Source organism: Sinocyclocheilus rhinocerous, unplaced genomic scaffold (assembly GCF_001515625.1).
Source record: "Sinocyclocheilus rhinocerous isolate Xijiao unplaced genomic scaffold, SAMN03320098_v1.1 scaffold650, whole genome shotgun sequence".
NCBI classification, from domain to species: Eukaryota; Metazoa; Chordata; class Actinopteri; order Cypriniformes; family Cyprinidae; genus Sinocyclocheilus; species Sinocyclocheilus rhinocerous.
The window spans coordinates 1,225,536-1,247,026 of record NW_015638019.1 but is presented as its reverse complement, the minus strand read 5'-3'; the positions used below and the strand labels follow the sequence as shown (position 1 = coordinate 1,247,026).

The 21,491-nt window shown below is 35.5% G+C and overlaps 1 long non-coding RNA gene across 1 annotated transcript in view; it reads right to left on the bottom strand.

Annotated features, from left to right (window-relative positions):
- Window positions 1-16,922: 16,922 nt before the first annotated feature.
- LOC107749372 (uncharacterized) overlaps window positions 16,923-21,491 on the bottom strand; it is a 16,364-nt gene continuing 11,795 nt past the window's right edge. The window contains exon 3 of the long non-coding RNA XR_001641021.1: window positions 16,923-16,934. This is a non-coding gene — a long non-coding RNA (uncharacterized LOC107749372). The remainder of the gene's footprint in view (window positions 16,935-21,491) is intronic.

The following is a 21,491-nucleotide window of genomic DNA, read 5'->3' as shown; positions in this document are numbered from 1 at the left end:
TGCATTCAATTCATGTATTAATGAAGTTGAATCCTTTCTGGAAACAAACCTATAAATGATCATAAAAAACATTTGTTGAACACATGCCAAGTAATAAAGAAAACCTTTTTGTCATTACTCTCATTTCTCATAAACCCCTTATTTTGAGTCATTATTTAAAACTGTTCCCCGCTTTCACTGAGAAGTTGGCTTTGCCATATTGTGATAAAGATTAAATTGATCAAACATTCATTCAGTTACAGTCATTCAAATTTCTTTTTTTTTTTTTTCAAACTATCACTTTATATGAATCAATATTGCATTTTATCAATCGATTTTTCAAGAAGGCAAAGTGGGGAAAGAAGTGAAATTTGCTCTCAGGAAACCTTGCATCCAAATCAGTTCATTAATTAAGAAAAAATATTTTAGAGTGCAGGAGTCTCCAAAGCCAAAGGAGGCTAAACTTGGGACCCCAGGCCCCTCAATGCATGCAGTGTATCACTCGGGAACCCCTCTACAATTTTTAGACATCTAATGTTATTCTTTGTAAATCATGCTTTTTGCTTGACATAGGATATAGGGAATGGATCTCACAGGACCGTTATCCAGCCATGATTATCAAATTGGCGTGAGGCGCAAAGAGGATGTGACAGTGTGAAATTAAATTAGCAAATTAGGACTTCAGCTGAGAGCTGTTTTGACATTGCCTCTAATTTGCCAACACTTAAATATGTAACATGTATGATGTACAAATGCTTAAAATTCTCTGAAAATTCTGGACAGATTTTATGAACAGAATATGCATGTTTGGCTCATTGTAAATCTTTCAGCTCTCTCTCTGTCAGTCTGTCTGCCTCCCTCTCATGCCGCTCTGTGTTATTTCAAAAGGTCAGAAGCATAAATCGCCAGCCAAATTCAATTAAAGTCACAGGCAAAATTGTCAGTTGATGAGTGTTTGTGGGTGTGTGTTTGTGTCTCCGGTTACAGAAAGAAAAGGTTAGGCTAAAGAATTACCCTTCCCCGGACTGAACCAGAGCCAGTGGCCTTTTCCAAAACTGACCCTTAGTTGAGCATTCAGTCGGCGGCAAACAGCCATGAGCTCTTTCCAATTAGACGGACACAGAAAAAAAAGCTGCTTATTGTTAGCATTTAACTAATACGTTACTAATACGCACTCACAATTGTGGAACTACTTACTGTCAGTACTTCAGTCCAGATCTAGATAGTCATGCAACTGAATCCTTGTATCCTACCCATGTCCACGGTGATTCAATCAGATTCACTACCAAAATGCATTTAATGGTGGATTACGGAGTGGTTTCTTGTCCCAAGCCCTGGAGAAAGTTTAAAGTGATTGTGACAAGGATTTACTGGTTTACTATTTACCCCTGCCAGACATTTACTTGGTAGCCTTCACAAAGTAAAAAGATCAAAAAGTGTGCCGTTGACTGGTGACTCTTTTCATCAAAAGCATGTTTGAAATCAAGCCCAGCTCCATAGGAGGGTTTGGCCAACCTATTTATGAGCTTGGCCCCATCACTAAACTAGAACCCACCATTTAGCTCACCAAGAACGTCTATGGACCACCTCACATCACAGAGCTGAAGTCTATGTGAAATATGGAGTGATAAACCATTTCTAGCACTTTCATTTCATGTTTTCTAATTCTTTTTCTGTTGCAGTCCCTACCTTCTGCTGATTTTCCCAAGGTGTCAATCAGTAGCCTACCATCTATATTTCCAGTTCTTGAATTTCACGTTAATTAAACAGTCCAAAAGCACTGCTAAGTTTTCTTAGTTTGTATAACTTTACTTGTCTATGTTTGCTCGTTCCAATCAGACTGCGAGACTGTTCATTGGTGCAGTTTTTAGTGACTCTTTCTGCAGACATCACTACACCAGTAGGTGGCGGCACATGACTGTTTTTATGAGTAAATCGTTTAACCAGTCAACTGGTTTGTTCAAAAACATTGATTCATTCAGCAATGAAATTCAATGGTTGAGGGAGTCATTGAATCATTCTGTTAACCAATTGTTCAAAAACGCTGATTCATTTAGGAATGACACACCAATATGTTGCTCGGAAACACTACTGTTAGTTTTTTGTTTGTTTGTTTTTTTAGTTTTTGTAAATAATTTGTATAAAATGAGGGATACCCTTACGAAAAAGACGTTTATTCAAGTGTGCTATTAGTATACTTCTTTTAAACTAAAAATAGGAAAGTATACTTTTAGTCTACTTTTTATGTACTTCTCAGAAATGGGCTTTCTGTACTTCTCAGAAATATACTTAAAATGACATTTAAGTATACTTGACTTATACTTAGAAAAAGTCTAAATATATTTTAGCTATAATTGTGCTCCTAGAATCCGTGTTTTCATTGTTATACTGTAGGGGGCGCTAGTACACATCTTCTGTACAGAATTTCCAAAAAACACAAGTGAAGAAGAAACCGAAACAACAGATGCTTCCACATGTATTCTAACACGATCATCAGACATAAAACAGCATCAAAACTGTGTAACGTTATGGAATAAAATGTCGACCAATGAAGAGGTAATAATAACTGTCAAGCTTTGGGGTGTTGATCGACTTTATCTACGTTTTGATTATCATTCTGAATCCAATTCATAGTCTTTTTTCAGCTTTTTGTTCAAAATGTTGTTTATTTCTTTATTTTTTATTTATGAAACTTATCCACATTCAAGTGTTTAAAAAAAGAATGCATGAAGCTAGAATAACAAATTTTTTTTACAAGCAGATACCCTGTTCTTTTGATGTTTTGTATGTTCAGATATTCATGTAACAAAATATATACAAATTAATACCTAAATAGGGACATAGTAGTATACTTAAAGTATGATGTAAAGTTCGCTTAAAGAAAACTTACGAGTATACTTGCAGTATAAAACTACTAAACTAGTAGTTTACTGAGACTATACTTCAAAGTGTACTAAAATGCTACTACAAGTATTTAATTTGTAAACTATCAGTATACCTATAAGTTCACTTTTAGTATAGTTGCAGTACAAACTAAACATTTTGATGTAAACTAGTTGTGTACTCAACGTTTACTACTGTTATACTTAAAGTATACTTAAAAGTATAGTTTTATATACTAGAAAGTGGGCCAATTTAGTCCCAAGGAGTATTGAAATAGTACACTTACAAGTATACTACTAGTACACGGATATTTGTATACTTACTACATAAAGTATACTTAAAAATATACTTGAACTTTACTTAAGTATACTTACTAAAATAAACTTGAAGTATACTACTTTTTGGTAAGGGTACTTAAAATTAACTTTATTGAATTGTTGTATAATGGTGGATAAGAAAATGGGTGACTAGTTTACATGGGCTAAATTTCTTGTTATATTGTATAATATATACATTTTTAACCTGTTACTAAATAGTCACATATTGTTTTTTGATAAATGCATTGTGAATTTAATTGCTATAGCTTAAATGTGAAACGTACAGTTGAAATCACTTTTTTGTTTGGTTTGTTGGATGTGCTTTAGTTCTATTAATAGATCACCAAAACCTTCAACCATCTCACACTCATTTGCTCTGTTTTTGGGCCTATTTGTCAGTTTCTCTCTCTCCTTCTGTAATGTTTCTGTTTATATGAGTGAGTGGGTGAATGTCTTTAAATTATTTAGTGAGAGTAACCGGAGGCCACATACAGGATGAGATCTTTTTGTATTCATCCTCTCAATGGGCTTGACTGAATAATGCATATCTGAGAGTAATATGAAAGTAGGAACTGGATGAGAACATTTGACATAAACACAATACAGCCACGGGCATGTTATAGTTGAGCAATAATGTTATTATGATGTCTAACTCAATGGGTAAGGGATGGTGGTCATATTTGAGGCATTTTGTATTCTTTTCCTTTGCTTTCTTTTAGGTAAACACAGGCTTTGTCTCAGCAGGGGCTAAAGACATCTGACACTGCTCAGCATGAGCATACAACATTTACAGATACTTTTTTATCAATTTGTATTATTATAAAGATCATGTGATGTGTTTTATCACAAATTCAGTCCTTTTAGCCATCTAAGATATTTGCTGTTGTACATCTGTTTTAATACATTGTGTCAGGACTGTTTTACATGTCATTTCACAAATATTTTGCTGTGTTTCTATTATATTATGTTTCTTTTTTTGTCCTAACTTCTCTGAAAACTCTTCAAGCTGAAGGCTTAGTTTGTAGCTATAGCTTATACAGAGTTTTAGAATAACGGGCTTTAATTTAAGATTCAGTATAAACTAGGGTTCATATCTTATTTTCTCTACTAAAGAGAACCAAAACAACCAAAGCCTTTGCGCCATGTGAGATTAATGGATCATAAAGTTGGAGATAAGTGCGCATGCAAACTGCCAAGGACAACCGGTCAGCAAGAAATACTCCATCAAGCTTTGTAATTCTCCGGTCAACTTGAACCTGTGATTCATGGTTTTCGCTTTCAAAAGACACATTTTCCCTGTTATCTGGATACTGTAGTATGGTGTAACCTGGTTCCATTGGTTTTTTTTATTAGGCTTTTTTCTTCACACTTCCAAGTTATGTCTGATCTAATAGCATCTAGCTCCCATAAATCTGTACTGCATGTAGATTCATTGTTGTAGGCAAAATAGACCTCCTCTCGCTCACACTCAATATGGCTCTTGCTCTCTTCTCTAACCCAGAGACTCATCAACACGATCCATGTAATAAGTTCTGTTGTTGTCACTCTCATTTCACTCTCCATGTGTGCTTCTTCATTCCGTTCTGTTTAGATATGTTCCTCCTTGTCCCATGTGAGCCATCCGTCCTTCATTCTCTGTCTCACGGCCTCACAAGAAAAAGAAGAAAAAGGCCTCCAGAGCTTGGGCTTTACAGAGTGTTGTGTTCAAGTGGCCGTCACTTTGATTATCACAGTGCATAAAACTATTGAATAATTCATTTGCTATTTTTATTTCATATATGTTGCTCCCAATCGACAGCATTCATGCTTTTTCCTGCTGATCTGTTCTATCAAGATCTGGCTTTTGTTAGTGTATGTATTTAATACATAAAAGATAAAACCTACACAGAAAAAAAGCAGTGGTTCTAAAGTTATATCCTATGCTACATATTTTTAATAGTGATTTGCCAGTTTAATGTTTTAAGTGCAATAGGCTTTATCTACTGAAACGTAAAGATGACGTACTTAAACAATACATTATTTAATCAGACTACATTAACATATTCTTTGACGTCAGAGTTGAAAATTGCCTTCAGATTCACAAAGGCCAGGATAAAGACGTCTTCCTCTGCATAGTTAACACTGACCTGTTTGATAGTGTCCTCCTTTTCATAACATTCTCTTGTTGTAATCTTAAACTGGGTAATTTTCTTTCAAGCTTTTACACCACTGCTGAAACTGAAATAATACTGATTTAGTGAACTTGTATTCTGTGTGTGTGATGTAATTATACACATAAAGCATTTTTCCGTTTTGAATGAAAAGTGTAACAATTATGTGCTTAAGCTGCCTTAGTCTGCACATTTATTTATGTCTTTTATTGGAAACTGAGGAAATGAGACACTGCTGGGACCTAGGAACAGAACCTCTTTGACCACCTCGGTACACTGGTAGCATTACAACAGCCTGAGTCAAAAGAGCATTGTTGATCAGTCATGGCTGAAAAACAAGAACTGACCTTACACATCCTTTTTTATTTCTTCATTTCAAAAGGTTGTAGTTTCAGTGAGTTTTGTTTGTCCTCATTCAATCTTTGTCTTCTTAGCCTCAAAAGAACATTAGAATCAGTGTTATTTTAGAAATATTCTATTAATATTTTTATTTTTATAATTTCAGTTTTCATTGTAATTTTAGTAATTGTATGTCATTTTGTCATTTTTTCCTAATATTCATTAAAATTTCTAAGTTGTTTTTGTAATATTTTATTTTATTTCATTTAAAATAAATGGAATACATTTTAAATTTATTTAATTTTTAATTTCAATTTTCAGTTTTCAGTAACACGTTTTAATAGTTGTAGTAGTTTTAGTAAGCAATAACAACAGTGATTAGAACAGAACATATATACAAATGGCTGCAATATAACAAAGAGTGAAAAATTTAAGGGGGTCTGAATACTTTCCGTACCCACTGTATATATTCAGATTTATGCATTAGTTTCAGATGAAGTCCTGCAAGCATTGCATGGGTCTTGAAATGCAATATAAAGACATAAAGAGCAGGATGCTGAGGAAGGTCACATCTGTTTCCTATGTATCAAAATACCAAATGGATTTGCAATCAAATTTCCCTTCTGCTGCATGTGAAATGACGGTTCATGGAGCATTATTTACAGTGTTCAACATCTGAATTTTGTTTCTCTTCACAACGAGGATTGAAGTGGGTCTTATATTAATGAAATCAAATGTCTTATATGTAAACTTCACAATTACTCACAGAGAATATATTTGACTGTTGAGCAAAAAAAAAAAAAAAATGATGCATACAATGCATCAATTTGTTTGAGTGTGTTGCATCCAACACAGGTGTTTAACTCATAAACTGGATGGACAGATTCAATACCAATGTATTCGTAACCTCTGGCTTCTTCAGAGCGACTTTTCTTGGAGTCAATGCACTGCAAGGTTTCCAGGTCTGGTGAATGCAAGTAACCAGTGTTGAAACGATTCCATTTCCAGTGCCTTAGCTCTTCTGGATCCATTGTCTCATACGTGGTAACCACATGTTTTCCCTGTTTCAAATTTGTTACACTGGCATGCTGCTTCAATTCATGTTGTCCTTAGTTTTTTCTTATCAGTTGTGTACACTAGGGTTTAATCTTACATCTAATGTTGTTAAATGAATGTTTATTGCATTATTTCAGTATCTGATGTGTGACACCATGGGGTTTAGTGTTTGTGTGAATGACACTGTGCCACTTCTATATATAAGTATTGTCCTCCTCAGCTTGCAGACAAGCTGTTTGTGATGAGTTTTAGTTCATCATGTGACTTTCTTATCACCACCAGTTTTTGGTGATTATCAGTGCATTACAATGGTTCAAAACTGATTTTAGTACTTAAATATGTTGGTTTATTAACATTACATCAGTTAATGAAATACGGTATTTTATTGTGAATTTAGATTAAGTCTGTAAAACCTAAAATGTTGCTACCATATTTTTTACGGTGAAGTTCTGGCAACCACAGCTGCCGGTATTTTACCGTAAATGTCACAGATTTTTTTTTTACAGTGCAACTAACAATCGTTGTCTTTTCAAACTTCAGCTCTCTGAACACAACGATGTCTTTATTCCTGTTGCTGAATTTGTATTGCAGGGAATTTGGTAGCAAACCACAATGATGTATCTGACGGTTTGTTTATTCATTCAAAATAATGAATAATGGAACAGCTGATGATAAGGGAACAATTGTTATGTCTATAATGGTTTAATTTACAATTTCAATTTAGGGATTGTTGGCTATATTTCATTCACCCTTATATTGTTTCAACCCAAAAAGGAACAAAACTACCTCAGTCACCATTCAATTTAATTGATTTCAAAGAAAGTGAATGGTGACTGTCTCTGTTAGTCCCTAAAATATCCTTTAATGTTCCACAGAAGAAACAAAGCAATACATGTTTGAAACGTCATGATGCTGAGCAAATTATTATAGATTTTTTTTCCCCTGGGTGGATCAACTATGCCTTTAAGATTACACTCACGTCGCCCGGAAGCTGCTGCTGAGGACAAATGCAAGTTGGAGGCGCGCTGGTGAGCGTGAATGACAGACGGACGAACGAACTCATTCGTTTGTTAAGATATATGTTTGTTGAGATATTCTTTGATGCCGCTTTTGTGTTCACGAACTACAGTTTGGAAATAACTCCTAAACATCAGTGACAAGTACCTCTCGGTAAGTTGTTAAATTAATTAACTCGCGTACGCACAGTTCGTTGGCTGTTACGCCTTTTAAACATTATTTCGCTTGTGCGTAATTCCCCATGTGAGTTTATTCTTGTTTTCAGTAATTAACCAAACAATAAACACAACCTAAGTAGGTTTGTGTTTAAATACTATTGAGGAATTAATAAATAGTCTTAATGAGCTAAAGCTGCTTCTCCTCAAAACCTGTTGGTGGTTTGTTTTTGTCAGTTTGTTTATCGATTACCGAGAACAGTATTTTTGAATCGTTTTTATGGTCTTATTTCTTTCGTTTTACTTTAAGCGTTGCATTTAGACAGCACGACTATCATTTTGCAATGTTTCTTTAGTTTACACCAAGGTTTCTTGAGTTAAAGAGCGAACGGGATGCGCGCTCCCGTGCGCCAGCAATTGAATGATGGTTGTGCTCACACGTGAAAAGTTTGCAAAATAGACCGTGAACTAAAGTATTGAACTTTATTGAAGTGTATCCGTAAGATAAGAACAGGGCGAGGTTTCGAAGCGCCATGTAAAGCATATCCAATGGTCTGTTTATCCTTCATTGTGGCTAAAGGAAGGCTCGCTCCCGTTACTTGATACACTGCATGTTTCCCAGCTGGGGTGCGCGGTCATGAAGCGCGCTCCTGGGGAGATGCATCTCACAAAAGCAGAGAAATGAATGTGACATGATGCTCGTATGATGTCACGGACTCTGCATTTGGGTGTACATTCTAAACATTCTAAATCATGAATGTTACTCTATTAGTTGTACACAACTAATGTAAAAGTTAGTTGTATCTATGTAAAAAGGGTTAGGGTTAGTTTAAACTACTTTATAGTTTAAGAGCTCTATGTACATACAGTTAGCGCACAAAGTAACAAAACAAAAACCAGCCTTTGCTGTGCTGCACTGGATTATTTTATGATCCAGTCTCATTTGCGTTGATCTAATATAACACCATCACTGATGTAGCTTTATGACTTTGTGGTTCCTTTTTTAATTTAGTTCTGCTAGAAACAACTTCATTTGTACATGTGGGTAGTTGGTCTGAAATGGTTATGGGAAGTTGTTCTCTGTGACGTGCTGTAGACCATCTAAAACTATTTTAAACAACATTTGCATAATGCATTTATATAATTAGGCAATCAGTTTTATGACATCCTATTGAGAGACTGTATGTATTTTATTTAAAAATAAGAAGTCAATGAAAAAGTGGACTAGTTACAGGACCTAAAATACACTTTACCTTAAACCTTCAAATATGTTTTAAACTTAAACCTTATATTGATTTAAAAAAAAAATACATACATGGTTTTGAATCCAAGTTCATTACTTTTTTAACGCATGGATTTTATTAGAATACATGTATGCATATGGCTGACAACGAGCATTTGTGATCTGCCCTGCCCTTTACTGTAAGCGAACAGTAATAAATGTAAGTGTATAATCTCTTACCATTACATTTGAATTATGAAACCTTGTTTTGCATTTACAAAGGCTATGAAACAGGCTGTCAAGTCAGTTTGGTTGAGAAATGGCAAATATTCATATGATAAAAGTATACAATAAAAAGTGGCAAAACAATATTTTTATCAGCATTTTGTTATCAGTTTTTTTTACTTGTATTCAGGGTGTGCCTGGGTTGCATTTGGAAACCCTCCTGAGCTTTAACGATTTCCTGCATGGCCTTTAAAATCTGAGTTTAATGGGTTTTGTAATGCTGGCAGCTATTAGCATAGATCTTTAACCAGAGAGCGAGAGAGAGTGAGAAAATGAAGGGCATAGAGATTGGTACTGAAACAGAAACAACTGGCCTAGTGATGTAGGTCTGTTTTATACTCCAAAGACATTAAATGTTCAGCATGCTTTTTACGTGTCCATCTCTCCATTAGGGTGTAAAAAGGCTAAAAGTTATATTTTAAATTGCTCATCCATACATAATTTTTTTTGTCTGGATGTTTTTATTTCTAATCATTCTTAGTCTTTTTCAAAATATTTATTTTATTAAAGGAATAGTTCACGCAAAAATTAAAATTTACTCACCCTTGGGCTATCTAAGATGTAAATGAGTTTTTCTTCATCAAAATGCATTTGGAAAAATTTAGCATGACATCATTTGTTCTCAAATGTATTCTCTGCAGTGAATGGGTACCATCAGAATGTGAGTTCAAAAAAACTGATAAAAACATCACAATAATCCACAATCAGTTTGCATGACTGCAGTCCATCAGTTAACAAGTGAAAAGTTGCATGTTTTTAAGAAACAAATCTGTCAAGGCATTTTAACATTAAACTTTTGCTTCTGGCCAAATATGAGTCCATGATTAATCATAAGAAACTGAAGAAGTCCTTTGCCTGTGCTGTCCTCACATCAAAATCCACTGACATATTTATTTAGGAGGTTTTTGGACTGTTTTCACTTGTAAACAGTACTTGATCTGTGCATGTTTCTCTCTCTTGATTCCGACAAGATGACTTTTTCACTGGAGAAAGCAAATCATGGATACAGGACTCATATTTTAGCCAGAAACAATGGTTTAAAGTTAAACAATGTCTTAATAATGGATTTGTATGTTACAAACATGCAGCTTTTTGCTTCACAAGACGTTAGTTGATGGACTGGAGTTAAGTCAATTGCTTTGTGGTGTTTTTATCAGCTGTTTAAACTCTCATTCTGATGGCACCCATTCACTGCAGAGGATCCATTAGTGAACAAATGATGTAATGCTAAATTTCTCCAAATCTGTTCCAAAGAAGAAGCAAACACATTTACATCTTAACTCTTTCCCCACCAGCATTTTTGAAAAAAGTTGCCAGCCACCGCCAGCGATTTTGATGATTTTCACTAAAATTTGATGGCCTCCAGTATATTTTGCTGTATGAATATTTGAATATGCAATACACCAAAATAAAGATCAGAGCCTCTACTTTTAAACAAAAAAAAAAAATCAGTTTTATTCTAGCTTAAAGCATTCTTTTTTTTTTTATCAACACTTTAATATAGTTTTGAGCAAAAAGTTGAGAAAATCACATTTTTATCAAAAACTGCATCTGGATAATGTTCAGTATGATTATCAAAGCATAAATACAGTAAATCGCTTCCATCAACACCTCCAAAGCTTGCACAGACACATACCACTTCCTGGATCAACATTTTACTCCGTAACATTATGCAGATTTCATTTATATGCTGTCTATTGCTGATGATCGCATTATTTTTCATATGCATCTGTTTACATTAGAGATAACTTGTTTCTCCGTCCTGTTCACGTGTGTTTTTGTTCGGGAGGTTTTGTACTCGTTCAGAAGATGTGTAATAGCGCCCCCGAGTGTATAACAGTGAAAACACGAAAAGCCGTAAAAACTCGTCTTTGGCTGGGAAGCGTTTTCTTCTAAAAGACGAGATAACTCGTCAATGGCGGGGAAAGAGTTAAATGGCTTGAGGTTAAGCACATTTTAAAGCGAATTTTCATTTTTGGGTGAACTATGTGCAAATGTTTTCTCCAGTATAGGAACAGGCAAATTTCATTTTTCGTTCTCCAAACTAGAGTCAAAGGATCATGCTGTCCATTCATATCTGTTTTCATCACAGTGATCAGGGGAGCTTCGCCTTGTGACTGATCATAGCTCTTATGTTTCATAACAAAGCTGTCTTTCCATACATAGGCTGCTATATTTTGCAACATCAGGCAGTGGAAGGAGCATGATGTGGATTACAGAACAGGATGTCTAGTCTAGTAAGTTTATGGTTAACCTCACTTTCCGTCAGTGGTCCTTGAGTCAGATGACTGTTGTAATGTATATTTTCTCAAAGCTCATTCCTTGTCTGCTTCAAATCATTTTAAAACTATAATTTGTATTAATTGGTTCACTTCTTAATGGGCTGTGAATTAGAGACCCAGAAAACCAGACTGTGATGGTATAAAAGTAATGTTAGTAGTTTTTAAATGTTAAAATGAATTTAGGTATCACTATAGTATAATATACAGCAGGGGTGGGGAACGTTGATCCTGGAGGGCCACTGTCCTGCAGTTTAGGTCCAACCCTGAAAAAAAAAATACCTACCTGAATCCTGAAGACCTTGATTAGCTTGTTCAGGTGTGTTTGATTAAGGTTACATTTACATTTACATTTACATTTAGTCATTTAGCAGACGCTTTTATCCAAAGCGACTTACAAATGAGGACAATGGAAGTAATCAAAATCAACAAAAGAGCAACGATATACAAGTGCTATAACAAGTCTCATTTAGCTTAAAGCAGTACACGTAGCAAGGGTTTTTTAAATAATATAATAAATAAAAAGAAAACAGATAGAATAGAGCAAGCTAGTGTTAGAGGTATTTTTTGCTTTTGTTAATTTTATAATAAATGAAAAGAAAACCGATAGAATGCAAAAAGATTAGAAAGCAAGTGTTAGTGTTGTTTTTTTTGGTTTTTTTTTTTTTTAAGAAAACAAGCAGCAAATGAATAGAGTGCAAGTCTAAAAGGGACAAGTTTTTTTTTAAAGAATAGAATTAGAATAGAGAGTGCTAGAGTTAGAGGGTCAAATAAAGATGGAAGAGATGTGTTTTTAGCCGATTCTTGAAGATGGCTAAGGACTCAGCTGCTCGGACTGAGTTGGCCAGGACGTTCCACCAGGAGGGAACATTTAATTTAAAAGTCTGTAAAAGTGATTTTGTGCTTCTTTGGGACGTTCACTTGCAGAACGCAAGCTTCTAGAGGGCACATAAGTCTGAAGTAATGAATTTAGGTAAAGGGGTGCAGAGCCAGTGGTGGTTTTGTAGGCAAACATCAATGCCTTGAATTTTATGCGAGCAGCTATTGGTAGCCAGTGCAAATTGATAAGCAGAGGTGTGACGTGCATTCTTTTTGGCTCATTAAAAATTTATCTTGCTGCCGCGTTCTGGATTAATTGTAAAGGTTTGATAGAACTTGCTGGAAGACCTGCCAAGAGAGCATTGCAATAGTCCAGCCTGGACAGAACAAGAGCTTGAACAAGGAGTTGTGAAGCATGTTCCGAAAGAAAGGGCCTGATCTTCTTGATGTTGAATAAAGCAAATATGCAGGACCGGGCAGTTTTAGCAATGTGGTCTGAGAAAGTAAACTGATCATCAATGCAGTGTTATTTTAGTATTGTTTATACTATTATAGTTTTTTAAATATATGTTCTATTATTTTTATGTATTCAGTTTTTTTTTGTTTTTTTTTAGTAATTTGTAGTAATTTTGTTGTTGCTTCTGTCATTTTTATTAGTTAATGGTATTTAGGATTCATTTTTAATAATTAATTTATGATTCATTTTCATTTCAGATTAAATTGATTAATTTATTTACAAAATTTAAGAGCAAAAATTGTACTTGTGAATATAAGCCTTAAAAATAAATATTTGTCCTAAAATATTTTGCATGTGAAAATAAAACGGAGTAATTCATTAGGTTCATGTAGCTTTGTTGTTTCAGTTCACGCACACTTCTCATTGAGTATAGGTCTGCATAATGGGGGAATGACCATGTGTCGAGGTTGGCACAGTAACACCCATACCCATCATTCAGCAGACATAACCCTCAGGGCCTTCTGAAGCAACTGCTCATTAATCAGAATAAGGATCAGCTCTCTGAACAAGATAATAGCAGCTGTAGTCTTGCTCTGGCGTAAGCAGGAAGATACCATGACATCGCAATGAGACTGGATTGTTTTCTTGTCACCAACAGTATACTTCTCGTTTTACCCTTGATTAATATTGTAATTTCCTTCACAAAGGCTGTCATTGTTTTATTCATTTGACAGGAAGACAGTACATACAACACTGAGTTTCTTTGTGTTCCTTTCTCCTTTTTAAATATTACTGATGAACTAACCCTTCTATCCTAGTCTCTGAGAAGCTATGTGGAATAGAATCTGAACATGTACAAATAAATATTTCCTTTAAGTGTGCCTACAAATTTATAAAAACATAACAGGCACATATAAAGTTACAGAAAATTGGTCTTTCAACAATCATCTAATAAATGCAGCTTATGAGAACATTTAATGAGAAAAAGGTCTTTATGTTCTCTTTCTAGTGCCCCCGAGCTTTCTCTTACACAGTCCCAGTGTTGTCCGAGAGCAGAACTTCCCTGTAGACCCTCCTGCTTTCTCTCTGAGTCATGGCTGACTCTGTTGCATAAGTGCAGGGGCTGACATCATTGTTAGAGACCCAGCACTGGGGTTTGAAGGCAGTGTGAACCGGTGTGGGGCCTTAAATCTCCCCCTGCACTGGGATGAGGAGCAGCTGGGGCTCCTGAGGTGTGGCCCTCACTGTTGTGAAAAGATTGTGAAACAGCTCCTCTGTTTGTACTGTAACACAAGCACCTGATTTTTGCATTTTGCTTGTAAACGATGTAGGCCATAGCTTGGTGTGTGTGCCTTTGTCTTTGTCTTTGTTTCTCCATTGAAAGATTTTGCCTATACATAACCTTTGGGAAATTGGTAGAGAAGATTTTAAACAGCAGAGAAAATGCCGGCATGTTCACATGTGGTTTAATAATCACAGATTAAGATGTGTAACAACACTAAATATATTATCAATAGTTTGAGCAATCAATAGTCATTCATAGCCTAAATAAAGTGCACATTTTAAAAAATGTGTTTTAAAGAGGTTACCTTATGTCGGCGCCAATAGGGCAGTGCACCGACTTATAGCGCCGTTGCACTTTGGGTGTCCCCGATTTGAGTCCCGACTTGTGAACCTTTACCGACCCCAACCCCCACCTCTCTCTCTCCCAATTAGCTTCCTGTCTAATATACTGTCCTATCCTAATAAAGGCGCAAACGCCAAAAATAAATCTTGTAAAAAATAAAGGTCATTTGTATTTTTTCTCCTTATAATGTAATTTTTACTTTTTCCTTTTTTTGCACCATAAATGGGTTATTTGTTGCCACGTACACTTTAGATCTGTGTAAACACCACATTTGCATGTGAAATAAGATACAACACTTTGCCGCACTTATTTGCAACCTGTGGATTTGCTGTCAGGTCTATAGTTTTAGCTGCTGTGACATGTTCACAAAATAATATGTGATTTAAAATGTCCACATATTGCGAAGGTAGGACTGAAATTGATCAGGAATCTTGTTAAAAATAACATTGTGATTCTTCAGAAGAAAGTGCAGAGCTGTAGGTGCTACACACAGCCAGCAACAGTGCAAAGCTTAACCGTCTTTTATTAGGAATAATAGTATTCCCCCAGATTTCTCCTTATGCGTTTCTGAATACCAAACAGAAGTTGCTGATGTGTAAATGTGTTCATTTGTCTAACATTTTAAAGTTGCAAAAGTACAAGGCGTGTGCAGTTTAGTTTCTTTTTTACACTGGGGAGGAAGTTTTGAGTTTTGAAAGTTACAGTATGTTTTCATAATACACTGAACTCTTTCTGGAAAGTTCAAGGAAAATTTGATTACACATGATATGACCCCTTTAAAGCTTAAGCTTGGAGGGCATGTTTTCTTAGTTTAGAGAGAACGGATGTGTCACAATTATGAGTTGAGAACATCTCTGACTCACTGCGAAGTATAAACACACACATGCACATGAGCTCCTGACCATGGACAGACGTAGCACCATATTTACACACCGACATACCTTCTGCCCAAATAGTTAAAAACTTATATTTAGTGCTCACATGAGGATCCCAGATGTGTTGATTGCTCATGATGTTCTCTGGCAGTGGGCCACACAATCCTGGAGTACACTGGGTAAAACACTCCGTTTGTAAGGCCTAATGAAGACATTGTCTGCTAATGGAGGCCACAATTGTTATTGCTCTTGTGTTTTTTGATTGTTTAAAGGGGTCCTATTATGCTCTTTTACAAAGTCTTGATTTTGTTTTGGGGGTGTACTAGAACATGCTCTCATGCTTGGTGCGATAATAAACGCATTATTTTTCACATAATTTACATTATTAAAATACCTTTCTCCCCATCCTGGCACAAACGGCTCGATTAGTTCCGGCTTTGATGAAGGTTCGCCTTTTTTTTAAAACTAAATTTCAATACCGTGATAATACCGTATACCGTAATAAAAGCATTAGCAATTAATCGCAACATGAAAATTTGATACCGGCATATCCCTACCAAACATACACACTGCACACTGACTAAAATTAAAAAACGTGAAAAAGCATAATAGGACCCCTTTAAATGTATATGTGTCACAGTAGAAAAGCACATCCGTTTAAGAGGTTAGGAAGGGTCATGTCTTTGTTTTTCATGCCCTTGTTCCCTTTGCAGCTGTTGGGACTTGATTTAAAGACAACAGTGCTTTTAGGTTGATTCTTTGTGCACCATCAGCTGTTTGGCTGCTTGCTTATTTAATCTAAGATGCTTTGAGGAGGTTTAAATTTATGTAATAGCATTTGTTTAAAACATTGTTGCCCACGTGATGAAAGTTAACAACTCCAGACAGTTGTTAAACTGTGTGGTTTGCTAATTGCATTTGGTTAGTCTCTTAACATGGAATATGCAGGCACAGTTGTCAATTTTTTCCTGGCTGGATAGCCCTTTTTTGCTCTCCGCAAAATCATTCGAATTTGGCAGGCAGTCAGCAGTAATTTTATTAGCGGAACTTTTACATGGATGATTTTTGTTTCTGTTATTTATTGTAGCTTGAAGTAAATGATGCCAATGAAATCAGTTAGCCAAAAAATACAAAATGAGAATGAGATCCTTTATTGCCATTGTTTTGATCCAAGTTTTTATTGAATTCACCTGAGGTTATCTAGTAATCCCTGGACGTCATGAGGACGCACTTAAAAACAAATGGCAGCACACTTTAGACACACACATCTTGTTTCTGGTTGTCTTCTGCATGCTGTGTTGTGGATGGATTTGTCTTTCCAAAATGCAACTCTGTTTTTCATATCTATTTGTCAGGTGGGTCAGGAGTTCATTATATTATTTATACGGCCTTGTCAGCTGCAAACTATTGCCTCTGCAAATGGCACTAAACTTCCTTAGCACAGTGGATGCCACAGAGGAAAAGAGGCAAGAGGCTGTTTTTTGCAGAGGTGATGAGCCTGTGGTTGAGAGAAAGAGAGCGAACATGATTTTTCAATTAAGCCTTCCCTACAGAATTTTCTTCGTAAGAGTGCAAAAAGCCAGATCTGGAGGGAGATCAAACCTCCACCCAAGTTGTGCATGTTAAATTGTACACACACACACACACACGCACTTTTATATAGAGCAACGGAGAACCACCCCATCATGTTTAAAATCTTACTCTTCAACATTCATTTGTTAGATGCACTGTGTAATAGATAGCCAATAGTGTCAAGCCATGTTAAAGCATTCACAGCTCATGTTGTGTGGTATTTTGACAATGTCTTTAGGACTTGTAAGCTAGTAACACACACATAGTGAATTTTGGAGTATGGTGGTGCTAGTGAGTGATTTGTAGTGATCTACTAGGTCTAATATGCATACTGGGTTGGATGATTTACTGTGTTTTCACTAAAAGACCAGACTGTGCAAATGCATGTGTCAAATGCACACATTGGCCAAATATTTTGCTACATAAGAATTAACACTTACTTTCAGTCATCCTGTCATACTGTACATCTGCCCTTCTTTTACAGCATCGGCATTTTTGTCCATCTTGTGGATGTTCCTTGGAACTAAAGTTCATAAAGTAACTGATTGTCTTTTCCAACTTAAAATCTATATACGTTTATATTTGTGTATAAAACAATATATTATAACAATGTGTTTGTCGAATTTTATTTTTTTAGCTCCTTCTGTTCTCGTCATGTAGTTTTTGCATGCACAAGACACTGCACAGCATTTTTTGTGGAGCATTCTTTGCGATTACATGGTCACAAGCATTTTAATGCTTCTGACTATCTCTGTGTTTTCCCTTATGAAAAATAAGTGCACTTAATTATACTTTTATAAAGTGTACTTATTGCGGATATAATATACTTTTAAAAGAACACATGCAAGTGCAAATTAAATGTACTATTTTCGCCGCTTAAGTACATTGTATTTGTAATTAATTTCAAATGTATCACATTTTAAAGTTATATTAAATGCAATAAGTTGAACTTGAGTGATTTTTTTTTTTAAACCTTAAACTTAAGTGGGACTTTTTAGTACATCTTTATATGTACGTTCATAATTGCTTCTAGTGTCTTTTAAAATATGGTTAAAGTAGTGCTGAGCGGGATGATATCATTTGGCCTGGTGATATCAAATTTATATCATGGTATTTTTCTAAATTAGACCGTACAATTATATGTTCATAATTGCTTCTAGTGTCTTTAAAATATCGTTAAAGTGTACTACTAATGTACTGACAAGCAATTAATGTTAACTAAAATATACTTTAATGTCAGTTAACAATACACTTAAGTTTAAATGTCATGTTTTCGACCACCTAAATGCATATTATTTGTAGTGGTCGACCGATATATCGCCAAGGCCGATATTTCGGCCGATATCTGCCATTTTTCAGATATCGGCATCGGCTGCTAAGTTTTTCTGTTTGGCCGATGTGTTCGAGGAGGGACTTATTTTGACAGCGCATCGGACTTTTATTTCAAAGTCATTCAGTTCTGTCTACTACGGATAGAAGTCTATCTAATAATCAGATAGAACTGTTAAAAAAAGGAATTAAAATGTATACAAAAAAGTATTATAACGATTGCTTTAATATTATTAAAGGCAAACATTATAATACTTTCTCGTTTGCCGTCAGCATTCCGCATATACGCATTTATATAATTTAAACACATCTTTGAATGACTAATGAACATTTAATTTCACAAACCTTGCAGCCTTGCAGAATCTAGTTGAGATCTTGTGAAGTGTGCATGTGACCTGCATGATCGCGTGTTCTGTGAATTGAATACGGACAGGAGGAGAGTTCAGCGACACTGGAGACTCGTGACTGATTTCAAATTATGCTGCGCTTTATGCATTTGCCCACGGTCATATTCATGTCATTTTCACTGTGGTATGTATGTAAAATGAGTGTTACCTTGGCTTTATTTGAAAAAATATGATTCCCAATGCACACAAACTTCCCAGAATACTGAGTGCCCTGTTGGTTCCAGTGTTTACTTCCTTTTTAATTATATTTTTATTAAATATTTATTTATTTGTGAAAAATACTTTGTCTCCTAGAGTATAAGTATGTTTATTTTACATGTTTATTTTTTTATCCATTTTCAAATGATTTCAAATGTCTTAAATATGAATTAAAATAAATAAAATTATATCAGCTTTATATTGGCCATCGGCCACCCTGCTTTCCAAGATATCGGCATCGGTATCGGCTGTCAAAAAACCCATATCGGTCGACCACTAATTATTTGTAATTGATTTCAAATATATTAGTTTAAAATTACATTAATTGCAATTAGTTGAACTTTTGAGTGATATTTTTGAACCACTTAAGTGGGACTTTAGTATATTTTATATGTACTTTGAAATATTGTAAATATGTACTTCTGAATAAGCAATTAATGTGAACTAAAATATTCTTCAATGTCATTTCAATGTACTTCAATGTCATATATCTCTGGCAATGAAGTTGAAATTTAGTATATTTCAAATTGTATTTAAAAAAAATCTCTTAATTGCCTAGTTACAATCAACACAAACACAAAATGGAAAACCCTCTACGTTTATTGACAAAACAATCTCTAAAACAAATACACACAAAAACGCTTTTTGCTGATGCACAAGAAAAACCCAACACTATACAACACTTTAACTTGCTTATTAGTAAGAGTCTGGAGAACAATGCAAAATCACTTACATACTTGCAAACAAAAGTACCTAATCTCGCCATCATAGCAAACATCATTCTTTATGATTTATAAACCTGTTTCCTCATTGTGGACCTAAAAATGTTCACAAGGACAAAATTTACTGGAATTACTATCCTTGTGGAGACATTTGGTCCTCATAACGTATAGGATTACTAACACACAAACACACACACACTTAATTAGGGCTGTCGCGATAACCGCAATATCGCAATACCACGCTATTGATGAGCAAACCGCAGAGGAATGCAAGAACCGCAGCAACCGCAATTTTTGCGTGTTTTCTTTTTTTTGTAAGGTTATTCCCTTCTCGTTTTACACTTCATGCATGTGGACTGAATATTAAACAAGTTAGTAATGATAACATAATGTGTACCATGCTGATTTGTACAGAGGCTCCGTAGATTTGCACTTAACAAGCCTAAACAGACAGTGAATGAGAGAGAGATCGACTGAGCGCGTGCGATTACTTGCGTCTGTCCTCCAGGCCGAGTCATATATATTTGTGAAAATAGGTTGTCATGTTCAAGGAAAGCGAAATCTCTGTCTTAGCATTGACGCATAGTTGGTCAGCTGAGCCTTCTAAAGTGGCGCTCAAAGTTAAAATGATTTCAACAGCATGTTTCATTAGGTCTCTTTGAATGAATGAATCAGTGTTTTTGAACGTGTAGTTGAATGACAGTCCCTTTCCACCACTTTGTGGCGCAACACTGTAACTGCACTGACTGACAGCCCGTCTAGAACGCGCGCAGGTGGAAATATCAATAGAAAGTCTCTTGTCCAGTCAGATTAGAAAATCTGATTACAACTAGGCTAACTGTTATACATATAGGCTAACGATAGCCTAACGATCTTATTGTCAGGTTTATGTTCTGTTATGTGGACCGTTATTTTGTCATTCTCTTCTGTTTACTTCACTTTCTGTTTCAACGCTATTTGGTTTCGGTTTCATTGTCTTCTGAATATGACCTCGTTAGTTATATCGTAACACATACACACACAAATTATATATATATATATATGTATATGTATGGCGATAATACTGCATACCATGCTATTGAGCCACTCAAAATTACCGCAAGGGAAATTCCCTCACCGCGACAGCCCTACACTTAATCCAACAGGAGGTTGACCATTTTGGAGTTTTTGAAAATTGCATGCGGTAGAAGTCTTCACAGGTCCATTTTGCATCTGAAAACCCGAGATCTGACCTGAGGGGGATTGGGTCCAAAACTTTGACAAGTACCTCAGACACAGGTCATGTGATGTTAGCTGATGTTAGTTATTTAGTTATGTTAGTAAATTAAAATAAATGTGCTTTTTATCATTCCATGTACAACAAATGAGACCTTAGTGTAGAAAATTACCAAACTGTGTTACTTGTACCCCCGGTTTCACAGACAAGGCTTAATACCAGCCCCAAACTAAAATGTAATTCTGAGCTGTTTCAACTGAAAGACACTTGCACTGACTGATCTTTAAAAATATCAGTGCCTTTGTTTTGTCTCAGGATGCACACCAGTAATGTTTTTTTTAGTCTAAGCCCTGTCTGTGAAACCAGGCCATAAGTTCTCAAACCTTTACTAGCACCAACATTAAACGGGTCTGAAAGTTCCCTTTCAATACTTCACTCGTACTGCGTCGCTAGACGCTTACGGAGAAAACCCCTTTTTCTCCGAGGACTGAAGCCTTTACAATCACGCAGTGTAACTGCACAGCCATTGGTTCATGCAGTAAATGAAAAAACGAACCAAGGGCTCGGCAGCGGAGCTGCACGAGCCT